Raw genomic sequence first — 19,132 nt, forward strand, 5'->3', positions numbered from 1 at the left:
TCAAAACGACAGGCCTAGTGATACTGACTTGGTTTAAAGGGGATTAAAAAATTAGGAGTGTGTTTGGATTTATTATTATTAAAGGGTGGTTGTGTTCACACACTGCCAACACACATTTATGTCCAAACACCATGTAAAAGTGGATTTTGCAAAATAGGTGCCCTTTAACAATTACAAAGGGGGTTACATATGAATATTTCTTGTATTAATATTTACTATTTCTTATTATGATTTTAAATCTCTATTTAAAATCATCTATTAAATCTCTATTTAACCTCAGAACAATCTCAAAGTAAAAAGAAGTTATAAAGTCTGATTTTGTTGTGGCTTTGCCAGAGATGAAGAATTTTGAAAGTCTGGCAGTAATTAATGTCAGGAATCAAATGTAATCCGCTACATTACTTTAATAAAGTAATTGAAATAGTTACAGTACTTATTACACTAAATAGGGTAATTTATAATCTGTAATCCATCCATCCATCCATCCATCCATCCATCCATCCATCCATCCATCCATGGATCAGCACAAGGATCAACATCAGATTTGAAAGTTCTCCCATCTTCAAAATCCCAATTTAGCCCCTCTATGTACATGCACAGTCTAAATAACAGCGACCGGCAATGATGGTTGTAATAACAAATAGCAGAGGCAGACAGGCATAACGATTTTTGATCAGTTCTCTAGTTCCCTCGGAGAGGAGCCAAAGTCAATGAGAGAGAACTACTAATCAGAGGAGGAACACTGCTAACATCAATGTCCAATAGCACAATGATCCGGAGAGAAAGAGGGCAAAGCGGAATGGATGTGCACTACAACCATCTTATGAAGCAGCGGATGTTAATCTGCCAAGCATGAATCAGCTCTCACGGTTCAAACAGCAACCTCTGAAACGGGCTGGAATATTTACAGAGCTGTGCTAGCATGTCGGCTGCTGTAGGAGATGATGTAGCTGCAGCATGCTAATTAACAGCGTTAGTGGGGAGAGAGATCGATTTGTTTGTGTGGATGGATTTGAGCAAAACTGAGCATTGATTTGAGAAGGAGTGCAGTCTAATCTTTAACCTGAACAGCCAGGATGAACCTGCTCTGTTCCACCAAGTGCTTCTTTATACAGTTTACATTATCTCATAATTCAGTTACTTAAAAAGTATTTCTATCAGGACTACTATCGTCAATTATAGACACTTAGCATTCGATTTGGTTTGGCGGTATGGTTCTGTTCTGGGCAAAAACTCCCTGCCCATCCATGCAGCCTGTCATGAATGAGCAGGGAGAGCAGCAATAATAATAACCCCCCAACACAAACGATATGGCAGAACCCCCCAAACCACAACTGATGGCAATCTAAAAGCAGCATGTCCTTCTGGAATAACAGAGACTTGGGCAGCAGCCCAGACAGGTAGCAGAGAAGGGATGCTCTTCTTTATAAGCAGCTTAAGAAGAGCAGCAAGCCCCTTTAATGCTGTACCTGAAAAATATTAAAGATGCAGATAATCGTTAGCATAAATAACATGTTGTAGCAAAATCTACATACTGCACATTGAGTATCGAGCACGTTACCAATGCACTATAGCTTAAGCAACAACATAATCGCTGACTTAAACAGCTTGTGGAAAATAGACGGATAAGTTTAACGAACAGCGTTCCCAACTAGATGAGCCTTAGGCAGCAAACCCGTTTCATGTCAGACAGCTTAAAACAACTGATTTAAAACCAAGCCTCAGCTGTGGTAAGTTTACCTGGTTAACGTTAATATTACCAACGTGTCAAGATACAACCAATAAACCTAAAGCAACAGCGTGCCTAGTAAACATGTACTGAACAGGATATGTTGCTTAATAATCATTTATAGGGGAAGCATCACCCCAAGCTCAGCCAGCAAGGCCATGCAACAAGCATGTTGCTTGAGCTGCTTAGCAACTGTGGTCATGAAAGGGGGAAGAATGCACTGCTAACAGCATCAGTCTCATTCAATAGCATGTTGTATATTATCCAAATAAAGTATCTAAAATGCTATTAATCGCATTAAGGAGAAAGCTTCGCCCCAAGCTGGGCAACGAGGACGTGCAGCAAGAAGTTTGCTTTGAGCTGCTTAAGCAAATTAGGTGATCGTAAAGGGGGAAGCATGCACCCCTAGCAGCAGCGGTTTAGACAACATGATAAGTATTGTGTGTGTGTGTGTGTGTATATATATATAAATTATAAATGCAACACTTTTGTTTTTGCCCCCATTTTTCATGAGCTGAATTCATAGATCTAAGACTTTTTCTATGTACACAAAAGGCCTATTTCTGTAAAATATTGTTCATTTTAGAGTGGCCTTTTATTGTGGCCAGCCTAAGACACACCTGTGCAATAATCATGCTGTCTAATCAGCATCTTGATATGCTACACCTGTGAGGTGGATGGATTATCTCGGCAAAGGAGAAGTGCTCACTAACACACACATGTGAACAATATTTTAGAAATAGGCCTTTTGTGTACATAGAAAAAGTCTTAGATCTTTGAGTTCAGCTCATGAAAAATGGGGGCAAAAAGAAAAGTGTTGCATTTATAATTTTGTTCAGTGTATATGTATACATGTACCATATTTTTTGGGGGAAGCGTCACTCTGATTAACGAGGATGCGCAGCAAGCATGTTGCTTTAAACTGCTTATAGCAAATTATCTGATCGTAAAGGGGGAAGTATACACCCCTAGCAGCAGCAAGTTTAAAACAGGGGGGGTCAACCCTATCTGAGCAATGAGGACGCGCAGCAAACATATACTAAGAGGGCTCACAAAATTTCCAAATCCCTGCTACCCCTTCGGGCAGGTACTCTTCAGATGTGGCAGCCCGAAAATTTATTTAACTAGCCCAAATAATATATATATATATTTTTATTAATAGAAAACCAGGAAGTAGTCTAATTGTCATTCAAATATATTTTCAATACACAAATATACAATATGAAGGAAGGAATTTTATTTCACCATTTAAAAGGTATCTGCAGAATTATTATTATTATTATTATTATTTTGTTTTTTTAAGGCAAGTTATGACCCATTTTAAGAGCTGCACAAGTAAAGTGAACAGTATGAGCGGGGTTGGACAATGTATGGTAACAGTAATAAGCCATAAAATGACATGATTTACAGTTAAGACATTTTGCCTTTAGTCCATTTTTATGAAAAAGGGATAAATCAAGCATATAAATTATATTAAATTAAAACAAATACATATTACTGTCTAATTGTTTAGATTTTTAGAAAGCACATCAACGTCTTTCTTATTTACAGCTTTATGTGTTTGCTGCTTAAAAATATGGGTCGATATTTGCATTGATCTGACCATAAACAGCAAGAAGGCTTATAGGAAATGCAAATTCATTCTCTGCTTTAGGAGCGGCTTAATATATCAGTTTCCCCTTTAGCGACTGAACACAAAGCATCACTGTCCGTGCTCATAACGCTGTTTTATGAGCATTATAGGTAAGAGGAAATAAAAATGCCAACGACACGTTTCTGAGAACAGTCGGTTCCCCTCAGATACATTCACGTAAATTCATCAGCATCACATTTTGACTTGAAACGTTCAGCGCTCATATTTATTCAATGACATCATTGCCTTTTGAAGTTTAATCCAGCCGTATTGCCATTCTTGTCTTCCGTCCCCAACTGTAAGACCTTTTGAAATGATTATTAAGACATGTCTTATAAGTTTTACGCATTTACAACTTTTTATGGCCTTAAGTTTGATACAACTAAATTGAAGAGTTTTTAAGGACCTTGATAGCCCGTCGGGCAGAGCATTTGGTAGCCTGACTGGAAAACACAATAGCCCCGGGACATCGGGCTAGCGATTTTGCGAGCCCAACATTTGCTTTGAGCTGCTTAAGCAAATTATGTGATCGTAAAGGGGGAAGCACACACCCCTAGCAGCAGCAAAGTTTAAGATGACAAGCATATTGTATATTGCATAGTTTAGTATAGAGCTTGTGGAACTACATTACCTTTAATACAAATCACCAGAGGAAACGACTGCAGTTGAGTCATTCAACGAAACCGGTACGATTTGAGTCCCCCTGACCTTTTTAAGTGTATTTTATCTATTGGGTCACCAAAATCTATTTTTAAAATCTTTCTGTATTAATTGAAATGTCTCCTTTAATAAGGTTTAAAAACATGACATACATTTTATCTATATATTAGAAATTATCTTGTTTCTTTCAGTTGACACCACCTATTTTGTCATGTCCCTCATGGCCTTCTATGAAAGTGTACTTGGGATATGAATAATAAAATTAGAAAAAAAGTCCATACATTTGGCTATTCTCATAAATATCTATCTGTGCTTTTTTGCTGGTAATGTTTTTTTTCTAAGTAAATTCATGATTATTCAATAAAATCATATTATTTAGTTTCCGTACCTCAGTAACCCCTCAACCCCGTTACACAAATCATTCTCCCCCCATAAAATATAACAAACTGATCCTTATGTGACATCATTAATAGGAAGTGACATCATATAACTCTTCTGAACAACATTGTGAGCAGACATAGGCAAGTTACCACATTTTTTTATAATTATAACATTATTAATATTGTGATTGTCAAGCTTAATAACTCAACCCCATTACATCAAATAAAGATAGAAAACGATTACTTGTGAAAATGATCTTTGTTATTTGAACAATATACATGATTTCTTAATATCATGCATACCTTGTTCTCTCCTGTTATTCTCTACATTTAGGGCAGGGGCCGTTTTGAGCAAAAAAAAAAAAAAAATCACAACCCCGTCACACTCAACCCCGTTATTTATTTGATCATAACGGGGTTGTGAGATTGTGATGGGGTGTGTTTTTAACACTTTGGTTCTGAAGTTATCCAGTAATTTAAATGAATTATTATATTTGATCAAGAATCTTATAACACATGCATATGTTGAATGTAGTAATGTCCATGTCAGCTATGTGTGTATGTGCACGTGTGTTCTGCCTAGATTGTCACATCTCAGTGTTAAGTAAATTCTACAAACAATACCCCATAATGACAACGTGAACAAAGTTTGTTTGAAATCTTTGCAAATTGTGAAAAAAACAAAAAACACATTTACATAAGTATTCACAGCCTTTGCTCAATAATTTGTTGAAGCACCTCTGGCAACAATTACAGCCTCAAGTCTTTTTGAGTATGATGCTACAAGCTTGGCACATCTATTTTTGGACTGTTTCTCCCATTCTCCTTTGGAAGACCTCTCAAGCTCCATCAGGTTGAATGGGGAATGTCAGTGCGTCGGTTTTCAGATCTCTCCAGAGTTGTTCAGTCGGGTTCATTTTGCAAATGCCAAGTGTGTTTTCATGTGTCTTCACTGAGGAGAGGATTGAGTCTTACCACATTGTTATAAAGCCCATAGGTAGAGTGTTGCAGTGATAATTGTCCTTCTGTAGGTTTTTCCTATCTCCACATATGATCATGGAGGTGGAGGATGATCAGGTTCTTGGTCACCAGTCTAACCAAAGCCCTTCTCCATCAATTGCTCAGTTTGGCCAGGAGGCCAGCTCTAGGAAGAGTCCTGGTTGTTTCAAACTTCTTCCATTAAGGGTAACAGAGACTACATGCTTCTGTGAACCTTCAATGCTGCAGAAATTTTTCTGTACCCTTCCCCAGATCTGTGCCTCGATGCAATCCTGTCTCGGAGGTCTACAGACAATTCCTTGGACTTCATGGCTTGGTTTGTACTCTGACATGCACTGTTAACTGTGGGACCTTATAGACAGGTGTTTGCCTTTCCAAATCATGTCCAATCAAAGTTGTAGAAACATCTCAAGGATGATCAGTAGAAGCAGGATGCACCTGAGCTTAATTTTGAGTGTCACGGTAAAGGCTGTGAATACTTATGTACATGTGATTTTTTTTTCCGTTTTTTATTTTTATTTTTAATAAATCAGCAAAAATTTCAATCTAACTTCTTTCACATTGTCATTATGGGGTATTGTTTTTAGAACTTTGTGGAAAATAATTTAATCCATTTTGGAACAAGGTTGTAACATAACAAAATGTGGAAACGTGAAGCGCTGTGAATACTTTCTGGATGCACTGTACAGAGGTGTTGTATTTTGGTGGAAAACCAGAGCCTGTCTGCTTCATGTGCTTCTCCATGTGGAGATCTTGAAAGAGGTGTGGGCCAGATATTGAATGCCACACAAGTTATATGTTTTATTTTGATGACCTATTCAGTCAGTTTATAATCTTCTAATGTATGTACTATGTTATAGTACATATAGACTTAGTACTTCACTTTCACTTTTTCACTTTATTGTTGTTTTTCCTGCAGTCGGGTTAATAAAGTTCAGTTCAATTGCAATTTATATCTGTTGTCTTTCTTTGTCACATAATGAAATACAGTGTTTATAGAAAATCGTGAATTTAAGTAAAAAACAACTATTTATATGTTAAGCTGTATTTGTCTCTTCAACCCCGTTACCCTGGTCTCAACCCCGTCACACCTACATTTTTATTAATTATTTTTTTCAGTTTATGAAAAAGTAATTTAATATTTGTTGAACTCAGTCTGAATTGCTCAGAGAAATCATAAGAATATTCATTTTAGTTCAAATTCTGAAGTTAACCCACTTCTTTGATCAAAAATGAAGACGTTTTTGTCACAAAAAATTCAATTTCAGGCTTTACTATAGCAAAAGTGTGAGATTTTATGTAACTTGTAACTTTAAAAATGTTGATTTCATTACAAATACATTTTATGATCATATTCAGAGAGCTCTCTTAGTGTCCATAACAAGGCTGAAGATTAATAGTGCCCATATCTTAAAATAATGACCAATAATAATAGGGATTTGATGTCTGAGGTGGGAAAATATGTTTTTCAGGAAGTTAAATATGTCATTAATGCTGTGGGGTGTTCAGAAAAGTAATAGTTTTTGGTAAAAAATAAAAAAATGTGCAAGTCCAAATCATACCGGTTTCGTGGAATAACTCAGTTATGTAAAACCTTCTCAAGCGCTGTTTGCACTTGCTTCGAATAAATGACTAGCCTAATATTTAAATCCTTGTATTCATTTGAGCGTTCAGTCATGTGGCCACACTCGAAGAATCAGAAGGCTGTCTGCTATCGTACGTAGCCTACAGGACAAAGTGATTTTTTTTTTTTAAATCTAAGAAAACAGGATTGCTTACAGAGGAACGATTAATCAGAAAGAACGCAATCAACATGTTTTCGTACATACTCATGCCTGAGCACATATACAAGTGGATCAGAAATTATGAATTTGAAATAAGTATTGAGTGTCCATCCAGCAGGGGAAGCATGCGCCCTGCTGAAATACTTCGAATGACTGTCATTGATATGAATATTATTCTCATTTGTATAGAAGCCATTAGAATGATAAACACATGGTTCTGACGCTGTGTGCAGCTGAACAACCGCACACTCACAAATAAAGAAAACATCCAACCTTAGGAATTAAGCTGCTGAATACGGCGAACCACGGTTGAACGCATTCACGAGAATCCTTATTTCATTTAACCCGTTCTCCTGTCCGTTACTATCGGTGTGCATCAGAGCAATTATACTCTAGACTGCATTTGCTCCAGCTGTATAAACACAGATGCGTAAAAGCTGCTGCAAATATGCTTAATATTTTGCTCCAGCAAACCATGCAACTGCTAACATAGTTAATTCAATTGCAGTTCTCGCAATAAAAATACACAGCGATATGGATTAAAAGAGCATTTACTTATTTTAGATGTTGATTTCGGATGTTCTGAAGCATGCTGCAACAGTTTGATTAACGCGCAGCGATGTGTAATTTGCTCCCGAGCAAGCAAGCTGCTGAATAATACTGAAAAGCGCTTATATAGGAATGCCACGATAGGTGTCGTATCCCTATAGGTAGATATGATCAGCTGAGAGTCAGTTGACCTGCCAGAACTAACGCTACACTTAATAATTGACCATGTTCTGCTCTACATCTAAATCACCAGAAATTAGTTTGGGAGTCACATTGCATTAGGGGCTGTTGTCACTTGTCACATGTGTTTTAAATCTACAAATAGCCTATTTGTATTTACGTTTTTTTCTGAAAAGCCTATATTAGACTGTTTGGCAGTTTTCATTGTGACAACTAACCCTAAATAGTGTGACAACTAGCACACAAAAAGCTGACCTGTGTTTGTTAAACTTTTTTTTTCTTCTGTACAATATGGGTGGAAATGTTCAATAGTTTTTTTTTTTTTTTTGTAAGACGTCCAGGCTTTCTCCAATAAAGAAATTTAGTTAAATAAACAATTTCACCCTGAGAAATATTCAGTGAAGTGTGTAAAAACTATCCCTAGTCTTCCGTGTACTCTAAAACGTTTTTGTTTATCTTACTATATTACACAACCTTGCTTATTTTATTTTACTTTACTGGAAAACAAGACTAAATAAATAAATAAATACATACATATATATATACATACTTACAGAAGCCTGTTTCCACCCCCAAAATAACTGTGAGGTAAAGTTTAAAATAAATATATAATGAATAAAGTCGCAATTATGAAAAAGTTTATACTCAGGATTACATAAATAATAAAAAGGCTTCTATAAATAATAAAAATATCAATATGAAGCTGAACTATAACATTAAAATAAATAAACAGTGAACAATATATATAACACAGTGGGCACACAAAATGATCTGCCTTCCAAAAAGGAATGAAGTTTTAACGTTACGTACACAATTACCTATTGAAATGCAGGTATGTCCTTTTCCATGTTCACCAAAGAAACATTTTTTTTTTTTTCAGTGCTGGCCTTTCTCTCGCTTTGAGTTAAGAGGAATTTTTCTAGGATGAGGAGCTTTAGGCTTGACATGTCAGATTGATTCTTTTGCTTGAACAATTTGTTCTCGCTCAACACGGGCTAAACGACTGCCTTGTCATCGATCTGATGGCGCTGCTGTTTGCCGTCTGGCCTTGACTGTTTCTAGTCTCAGGCATACGTTCCTCTTTTCCTCTCTGAATGTGCTCTGCCACTCGCCTTTGTGTGCAATTATACCAGAGTGCCTTTACTTACTATTTGCAGATGGAGAGATACAAAGATGGTGACCTTTGGACATATTACTGTTTTCAGTACTGTTGCACAGACATGGATGAGCAGACAAAGTGAAATGCTTTTATGCATTTGATAGAAGAGGAGTGCGCTTGTAATGAAAGACATCTTTACTCATCCAGACAGCAATCTTATACTGCCTCAGGCCCGGCACGAATGAATGTTTTCTTTGCTGTGTTGTGACGTGTGTACACACTTACTTAGTTTCTTTTTGGCTACTTGTCTGAGACAGTGCCTTATTTTATAGTGGTATTATAGACATCTATATTTTAATTGTAATGCCAATCGCAACCACACCAATATTTGGATCTAACCATTTGAAATCCATTCGAAAAATCCTCAGGAGTAAGATCCAGTAGCACACGATCAGCCTTAGATTCAATATCCCTTACAACTTCAAAACTAGTGTACGCCTGCCAAGTACGCCAACAATCCCTCTTCCTTGGTGGAGGCACACTAAAGAAAAGCACCAAGGATCCAGCAAAACTGGTTTCCAAGGAGACTCACCAATGAAGTTGAGATAGCCCTCCCCTCCTAGACTGTAAGTGAGGAGACGGATGAGTTTATGCAGCTGGATGCCACGGTCTACAACAGGCGTCATGGCAATCAGAGCGCTCATGTTGGTGTACATCTCTGTCCATCAGCCAGAACGCCAGTGACTTATCCCCAACCAAGGCCTAGCATCAAGCGCAGAGATTTGAGCATGTGTAATCTTATATCATGAGGATAAAACACCACAGTGTTTGTGAATGGTGACCAGCAAAACTTGAGAACTTCTTGAGAAACGAATGTTCTGTAAAGTTTCAAATTGGCAAATTACTAACTTGGTCATGGCTCTCAGCATAGGTGATAGATGCCTCCCCTTTCCTTCTGTTGGTCAGGGTATGAACAATGTTCATACCCCAGTCCTCATCCCGAACTTCCTTCAGGACCTTTGATGAATGAATATACAACAAAAAGTTCATGAGCAAGTGCTATTATCATTTTCGGTATCAATTTATAATAATGGTCTTTTTTAACAAGTATCTATGCAGGAAGTAATACATAGTACTACATTAACACTACATTAACTTGTCAGCCAGCTTGAGTAATTCGTAAGGGGTTAAGTTGTTTAAATTTTTAAAGTGTTTTTCACTTTAAAATAATAGTCTAGAGTAATTAGTGAAGGGTTGACATTGATTTCACAAGTAATTTAATGTTTTTAGTCATGTTACTGTTGTAAGTAGTAATTAATAGTTTTCACTGACCACTGCATTTGCATTCTATATCCTCTGCACTTGCATGAAAGGATGCAAAGTGAATTAGTTGAGGTAGGATACATGAGTCTTTGAATGGGAAATGACAAGCAAACCCCTTGGGCGGCTAGATTTTTTCTACCGTGTCAAGTTGAGGTCAGAGCTGCATCTGAGAGTCAACTCGGGACAAAACTCAATGTAGCAAGCTCAATGGCCTGAGAGTTCTCTACAGACCAGGTGTGGGACCCTTCATGTGTGAAATCCCAGATTGCCGTTCTGCATTCGGATGCCTGCCCCCTGTCCTCTGTCTTTCCCACATCCCGTGTTTTGGAACCGCCATCTTGAAGCTGAATCTGTATTTAGTGGAAGACTGGCTCATTGACCACATTAACGGTCGGAGCTGGTGAATCCCATTGACTTTGCCAATACTGACTATAGTTCTGGGTCGGTGATTTGGCGCGCTTTGCGGGAGCGGGTCGATGGCTATGTTTAGACTCAGTGGAGCAGTGTTAAGGTCATTGACTGGATCAGTGCTCTATGTTGTCCTCCAATTACTTATTTGAGAATGAGCTCACACTTCGAAAGAGTCGAAACTAAAGATGAAATTTCTGTTCGCAAAAGGTGACCTCCCAAACTGTTTCTAGCTTGCAAGTGCTCCGTGTTGATCGGACACGATTTGAGTGGCCAAGGGTCAACGAGCACAGCTGGATACTAGAGCAAGTCTGGCACCCTCCGTCAGAACACAGGATTAAAGTCTCTGTACTGCTTGAACTCTCTCTAACGAACACAAACACCTGTTTGCTGCGAGACACCTGTTTCTGATTATGAGTATTTACCTCGGGATGTTTTTCCCCTGGTGAGCATATTCATTTGGCACATCATTTCATTTTATAAACATTTCAGAGCATACTGATGACTAGTCAGGAGGCTGGTGTTTGTTTAGAGTTTGTTTGGAAGTTTAAGGTCAGGGGTTGAGGAGAAATATGCAGACAGAGAGAAAATGTTGTTAATACTTTCAAATTATTTTTCTCTGTATGAACCTTGTGAAAAAAAGTTTAAACCAGCCTAAAGAGGTTTTGGTCTCTTAGCCTGGACAAAACTGGCTAGGCTGGTCGATTTTGTCAGTTTGAGTTTTGGCTGTTTGTTTGCTGGTCAGCCACTGGTGTCTTGTAGTCTTGTATCTAGACCAGTGCTTCCCAAACCTGTCCTGGAGGCCCCCCTGCCCTGCACCTTTTGTATGTCTTTTGTAAGCACTGATCTAGACCATTTGAACATCAGCTTCCCTGCCTGGTCAACACTCTTAAAAATAAAGGTGCTTGAAAGGTTCTTCACAGCAATGCCATAGAAGAACCATTTTTGGTTCCACAAAGAACCATTCAGAATCTGAAGAATCTGAAGAGCCTTCTTTCAACACAAAGAACCAGTGTGCAGCATCCACTTGGATAATGTGACGGCAGCCACAGTACAACGGCACCAGTGCACTTACCACACACCAGCTACAGGTGGAGAGGAGAGAGAGTCATAGAGCCAATCAAGTGTATGGGGATTATTAGGAGGCCATGATTGACAAGGGCCAGTAGAGGGAATTTGGACAGGACACCGGGGTTACACCCCTACTCTTTACGAGAAGTGCCATGGGATTTTTAATGACCACAGAGAGTCAGGACCTCGGTTTACATCCGAAAGACGGAATTCAGTGATACAGAAAGGTTCTTCAGATGTTAAAGCTTCTTTAAAGAGTACTTTAAAGAGTAAAGGTACTTCTATGGCATTGTGAAGCAGATTTATTTTTTAAGAGTGAAGGTTGGTCTATTTTGCTGGTTTAAGAGGGGTTTGGGCTCTGGTCAGCTGATCAGAGTGCGACACCAGCAAAATAGCAAAACAGACCATCTTTATTAGCTTGGAATCTGGTCTTCAGATGGTCTAATGGTCTCCCAGCCTGGCCTACCTGGTTAGGACATTCTGTTTCACCATTTTTAGGGGAGTTTTGGCGATTTGCCTCTGGTCAGCCACTGGTCTCTTAGAAACCAGCTAGACTTTGAAAGATCAGCTTCCCTGCCTGGCCAAGTGGGTTAGATTGGTTTGACCAACCTATGGGAATATGGTTCTTAGATGGCATAACTGGTATCTCAGCATGGCCAAGCTAGTCAAGTTGATATATTTAGCTGGTTTTAAAATTTTGGTTTGGATTGGTTTTGGGAACTTGCTGGTCTGCCATCTCCAAAAAGCAAAACAGTCTATCTTTATAGGCTGGGAATCTGCTCTTTAGATGGCCTAGCTGGTCTCCCAACCTGGCCAAGGTAGTTAGGTAGGTTGGTTTACATGGTTTTAAATGGGTTTTGGTATTTTCCAGCTGGATGACCAGCTAAATATCTATACCAACAACTAGGTTAGTTTAGAATGTTTTTTGGGGTTTTTTTTTCAACAGTTTACATCATTATAATGTTTTAAAGCACCACAGATACAGTTAGGATGTATTTAAGTCATTATCACAAATAATAATCCACTAATGGCACATCCATAATGTAACACCAGTAGGATGATAGTACGGTTGTGGAGGGAATAACCGCAGGGAACAAAGAGATAGAAAGGAAGTGACTCTGACAGGCCCATCTCTCTCCGCTCCTCCTCACCATCATTAGAGCAGAAGGGTGACGGACAGATAAAGGAAACCTTTTAATAACACTGCAACCTTTTAAGAGGGGGCACAATCGACGGAGCCCACGGGCGAGCTGGAGCCAATCAATGCGGCTGTGCCCTGCCATCTACTCTTTCTCCTAGCCTCCCACTCCCTATCTGTTTCATCTCTCTCCCGCTTTCTCATTTTGTCAGTGGAAGGGGAGACATCTTCCACCTACATTTTCACAACTGCTCCTCTGAAACTTCTCTGTTTAAACAGTACCTTTCCTCCTTATTAGAAGTGTTCCCTGCTCTCCCTGATGGGATTGACATTCACTCTGGCATTAGCAGCAATGCGTACAGATAGAGGATGAGGCCTGTGATAGAATCACTCCTCTGAGGAAAGATGCATTGATGCTGTGGTGACATTTTAACAGCTGGTTGTTTTGCCTGTATTTTCCTTTACATTCACATGTTTTTTTAAGTTCTCACTAAGATTAGAGAAGTCTCCTCCCACATAGTCTCTCACTTGGGGAGTAAACTCTCCTATACTTTCTCTCTTAATTTTCTTATCTCTTAATTTTCCTTCCTGTTGCTCTTGCTCTGTCCATAGTAAGCTATTATTAAAGTCCAAATGCAGCCATGTTGCCATTTATTTAGAACTGACTCGATTAACTCCTTAACACAAGTTTTTATTATGCTTGATTCATCATTGCACATTATTCCAAACACAAAATTTGTCTCCATAATCTTTTATAAAATGTAATGACTTGCTCTGCCACTTAAATGACTTTCTGTTTTTGCATTTACATGGGCTATTGGTTAATGTTAACCAACAGCAATTTAAGCACTGTCTGCATACGTTCTGATATGGAATGCACATTTTGTATGAAGTCTAATCTTAATTTTTTTTGCTTGTTGACTCATCCTGGAATAGGTCCCATTAGGTTAAATAGATTTTGCCTTTAAATGCTGGATATCGAATCACTTTTTAAAAAATTACACATAATCAACATTCCCAAGACGATTTTAGAGTATATCTTTTTTATGTGTGCATCATATGAATAATTAGTACTTTTGTGACATAACTGCTGTTATTGTGAAGCCTAATTAAAGACTAATCTTGAGACTACACAACTGCACATTCAGTGCTCTTTGAACCACATTAACACTTTTTAGCACCAACACAGAGGCAGATCAGTATTTGATAATGAGCTGTAAATCCTTCCCACTGATCTTGAGGTTTAAGAACCAAAAGAAGAATCCTATAAAACTGAAAAACAGCATTAATCAGGAGCTGGAGAGGGACAGCACACTCATTAATGATTTTACTGCCTCGTTGCCCTTGTCCTTATATCATAAAGGAGGGGTGACCATGCATGGAAAACAAAACAAAAATGAATTATACTCAAATAAAGTCACTTTCAGATTCACATTCATTTTCAAACTGATTTACGCAGTTGCAGAAAGCTGTTTATATATTTAATAAGAACTTCTGTTATGAGGCTTTGGTTTATAATTTGCTATTTTTACAAGCACAATTATTCATGCTTGCATATGTGATGCAGCAGAAGGACAGAGGAAAGTCCCGCACAAAAAAATATTAAATCATTTATGAACATATTTTCTGGAAATGATTCAAAAACATTACTGAAAATAATTATTTGACAATGCAAGCAAGCTGTCTTCATTGTTAGTCAATAATTAGTTCACCTAAACAAAAATATTTATCATTTAATGTGACCCCCCCCCCCACCCAATGGAAATACATAAGGCAGAAACTTCAAACTGAACTTTCCATACTATGTAAGTGAATGGGTATCGTGGCAATCAAGCTGTAAAAATAATAAAAAAGCACTATAAAAGTGGTCTTTACATATTCCAAGTCTCCTGAAGCTATACAACAGATTTACACAAGGAACACAGTAAATAATTAAAGCCATTCACTACAAATCTTGCTTGATCTTCACTTTATGGAAATGAGCAGCTTGGACATTTTACTAAATAGCTTAATTTAGTAAAATGACAATAGACAACATTCCTGGGCGTGTACTGAGAGACTGTGCAGTGGAACTCACTGATGTCTTCACAGACATTCTCAACATCTCGTTAAATCAGGCCGTTGTCCCCACATGCTTCAAAGCTACCGCCATCATTCCAGTTCCGAAGAAGTCAACTCCATCCTGCTTCAATTACTACCGTCCAATAGCACTCACTCCTATTCTCATGAAGTGCTTTGAACGGCTAGTCATGCACCACATCAAGTCTGTCCTCCCCCCCTCCCTGGACCCCTTCCAGTTTGCATATAGGTCCAACCGCTCAACCGATGATGCCAGCGCCACTGCCCTCCACCCAGCCCTCACACATCTGGACAAAAAAGACTCATATGTCAGGATGCTGTTCATAGACTTCAGTTCAGCATTCAACACAATCATCCCTCAACAGCTCTCTCACAAACTGGTCCAGCTGGGGCTCAACACCTCTCTGTGCAACTGGCTGTTGGACTTCCTGACCGGGAGACCTCAGGCAATACGGGTCGACATTAACACATCCAGCACCATCACACTGAACACTGGGGCTCCCCAAGGATGTGTGCTGAGCCCCCTCCTCTTCACTCTGTTGACCCACGACTGCACACCATCAACAGTGCGACTGTGGAGAGAGTGAGCAGCACCAAGTTCCTGGGTGTACACATCACAGAGGACCTCTCCTGGACTAATAACACTGTAGCACTGGCCAAGAAAGCACAGCAGCGTCTCTACTTCCTCCGCAAACTTATGATAGTGTTGAATCATTCATGATAAAGTCATACTGGTTTGGAATGACGATGTAAATGATGACTAAATTGTCATTTAAAGTAAACTATCCCATTAAATATGATAACATCATTATGAAGTACGCTTCATGCTAGAATCAAATAGTTTGGCTCAGAAAAGTTTCCTTCTCTAGACAGAAGTTTGAATCACATGCATTCAAAGTCAAAGCTAGAAGTTGTGTTTATTTTACCTCTTTTAAAAAAGATCAAATCAAAAGAACGGAACGGTTTCCTGTGGAGGGAGTGCATCAGGCCAGCGTGTTACATGCCCTGCCAGCACACTTACACTGCTTTACAAAGGCAATCTGTGAAGATCTTTCCGGTCGAAATATGCTGCAGTCTTCCTGTCTGCCATCTTTGTTGTGTTTTTCTGTGTAATTCATTACAGTTCAATGAATGTGACAAGAATTTCGGCTCACATTTCCTCTTAATATAAGCTACACAAAGAGAAATTAGGAAGAAGCGGAGGGTGAAAAAAAACTGTCAGGATTTTTAAACAAAACTTCCTTGTCCACCAAGCACATGTGCGATGAAGCTAAAAAACTGTAGGACACAGATAAGCAACATGAAACACCGAGACGTAAACAACAGAGGAACAGGAATAAAAAGGAACTCCAAATATACGGCGAAACAACAAAAGAAAAATAGCAGCAGAACTGAAATCTCAAAGCAAAGTGGCTTTCCTTTCTGAAACCATTCCTCATTTTTTTTATGTGACACTTTTATGTGATAAAAAGCAGGTTTTCCATATTTGAGACAGGGTTAGTACACTAATACAAGGGACACAAAGGAGATGGAGGCATAAACCACAAACTGCTTTTGGAAACTCAAAGTTTCTCACTCTTGCAAGCCTTCAGAATGCAAATACAGTCTTCAAATAAATATGCCATGCTGAACAGCAATGAGAGATGCACAACGTCGGTGCCTCTGAGCCACGGGATGTAAGGAAAGGATTAGAAACACGAGTCCCGGTAGGATGGCTTTAACACAGAGATTCTTAGACGATGTAGAGACGACAGGAGTTTGGGAAGAGTCTTTTGTGAAGCAAGGATGAGATCCAACTGTAATCTGTCTTTACAATGGGTATCAGCTCTCATTTAGCAGTTCATTTGCTCTTTCAAAAGAAGAGGTCATCTTTTGTCATAACATATGAGCTACCCTGCACACAGCACATTAGTTTGATATTATGCGCTTTTGCTAAAGTCCATTATGGATTTACATTTATGCCTTCGGATGATGCTTCTATCCAAGAGTGCATTCAATGCTTGCATTTTTTTATCAGTTTATGCTTTTCCTGGAAACTGACCCCTTGACCTTGCTGTTGCTATTATATATGCTTATGTATAAACGGCATAATTATCAAATCATCTATGCGTTTTAAATTTAAATTTGTAATGGCAGATTGAAATGCAGGAGCAGCTTGTGTCTGTGTTTGTGTTTATGAGCAGAAGAAGGGCATAAATAGACAAATCAATAGATGATAAGCTGCTGTGTCATCTCATTGGGACTGGCCAACTCCCAGAAGTCAAAGAGGTCAGTGCACAAGTCTTTAAACACCTTTGAATCCAATCAATATTCTGAGTTTTCTGTGGATTTTTTTTTCTAGAAAACTTTTCTACTTAAAAAAAAAAAAAATCTTGGTGAGTAGGTGCAGGTTTTATTTACAGTTATGCCCAGAAGTGTGATAAATCTCACAAAACCTCACACATTTGTAATGCATTGATAAGTAAAAGCAGTAATAATGTAAAATATTCTTACAATTCTAAATAACGGTTTTCTGTTTTAATATACATACTTTGTATAATTTATTTCTATGGTGACAAAGCTGAATTTTCATCAGTCATTACTACAATTTTCAATGTCACATATTCCTTCAGAAATCATTCTAATATGCTGATTTATTATCAATGTTAGAAAAAGTTGAGCTGCTTATTTTTTTACTTTTTTGTTTTTGGAACCTTTTCTTTGATGAATAAGAAGTTTAAAAAGGAAAGCATGTTCTTATTAATAATAAATAGCATGTTGTTATTCTGAAAATGCAATCTTTTTTTTTTATTATTCATCTAGTAATTCTAATTAGATTTAAAGACAATAAAAGTACAGTATATGAGAAAATTCATGATGAGCAATGGAATAACTAAATCACAAATTATAAAGATGCAAATAAATAAACTGATAAATAAATACACTCTAAAATTGCACTAAAAGTGGTTCTTTGGCTCGTAATCATAGGGGAACAATTTTTGGTGCTGCATAGCACCATATCTTGGTGCTTCAGTGGTTCTTCAGCGGTTCTTCACTGGTTCTTTGGCATGACTGAGGGGCTATATAGCCCCGCTACCATATACAGAACCTGCTCCTGTATAAGCTCCTGTATGGTTCTTCAGCGGTTCTCTGCGTGGTGACTGCGTGTTTTGAGTTTGAGCTCCATCAAGTTGATTCTTTATCGTCTATTTTCTATCTTAAAATCAATTTTATACACTATCCTTTTCGTTTCTATAACATGTGAATATATCTTCTATACATTCTAAAACAAAACCAATCAGAGCGCCTTGTTATCACTAGTTTTATTTTGATTTCCCGAGTCTGCTATTAGCTTATAGCCCGTTAGCATCGCCAGCGCGGCTGCTGCTAATCTTGCTTACATTGCTAATACTCTATTCACACACATTACCATTGTTTCACTGTTACTTGCTTAAATGGCGGATTTGTGTCTACCTTTGAGTGCAGGTGAGGACACGTTCGAGCTGCATTCGGTGCAGCTGGAACTGGAGGCCGGCGAGAAGCAAATCCGTGACCTGGTGGAGAAGCAGGCCCAGCTGAGAGAGCGGAGCGCTGGAAACATCCCGGGCGGACGCTCACAAGTCTGGGGTAAGTATACAGCGTGCTCCTAACACTCCCACAACCTCTACTCCGTGTATTTCTCTGCACAGACCCTGTGCACCCAGGACGCGATCTTCCCAGATGTCCTTCACTCCGGCGCCAGGACGCCACGGACGCTGGGTGCACCAGCAGCAGAAGACGCGAGACAGGCCCCGGGCGACGACCTCTCCCTCTCCGCCTCCGGTCTTCGAGATCTCCACCCGAAACCGCTTCGCTCCCCTCCGCGAGACACATAATGCATTTTATAATCTTGTACTGCAGTTATATCTGATCAAATGTACATTATTATTCTTTAGCTTGGGTTCAACAAATCAGTTTTGCTTAGATGGAACAGCAGCTATGTTAATTATGTCTCTATTTGTTTCTCTGTTTCTGCCAAAAGGAATTAGGAATTAGAAATTACAGAAGCTTCAGTCTGGATCCAACCCTTAAATGATCTGAGATGACCGAACACCTGAGAAAAGATAATACCAACCCCTCAG

At 38.7% G+C, this 19,132-nt stretch overlaps 1 pseudogene across 1 annotated transcript in view; it reads right to left on the reverse strand.

Annotated features, from left to right (window-relative positions):
- The window catches only part of LOC306864430 (1,4-alpha-glucan-branching enzyme-like), a 117,880-nt pseudogene that overhangs the window by 47,352 nt on the left and 51,396 nt on the right, over positions 1–19,132 (reverse strand). Inside the window, exons 8-9 of the transcript in view lie at positions 9,923–10,030; positions 9,606–9,775 (exon numbers count right to left, since the gene is read on the reverse strand). The product of the transcript in view is annotated as a 1,4-alpha-glucan-branching enzyme-like (transcript). The remainder of the gene's footprint in view (positions 1–9,605; positions 9,776–9,922; positions 10,031–19,132) is intronic.

Source organism: Barbus barbus (assembly GCF_936440315.1).
Source record: "Barbus barbus genome assembly, chromosome: 45".
NCBI lineage: Eukaryota > Metazoa > Chordata > Actinopteri > Cypriniformes > Cyprinidae > Barbus > Barbus barbus.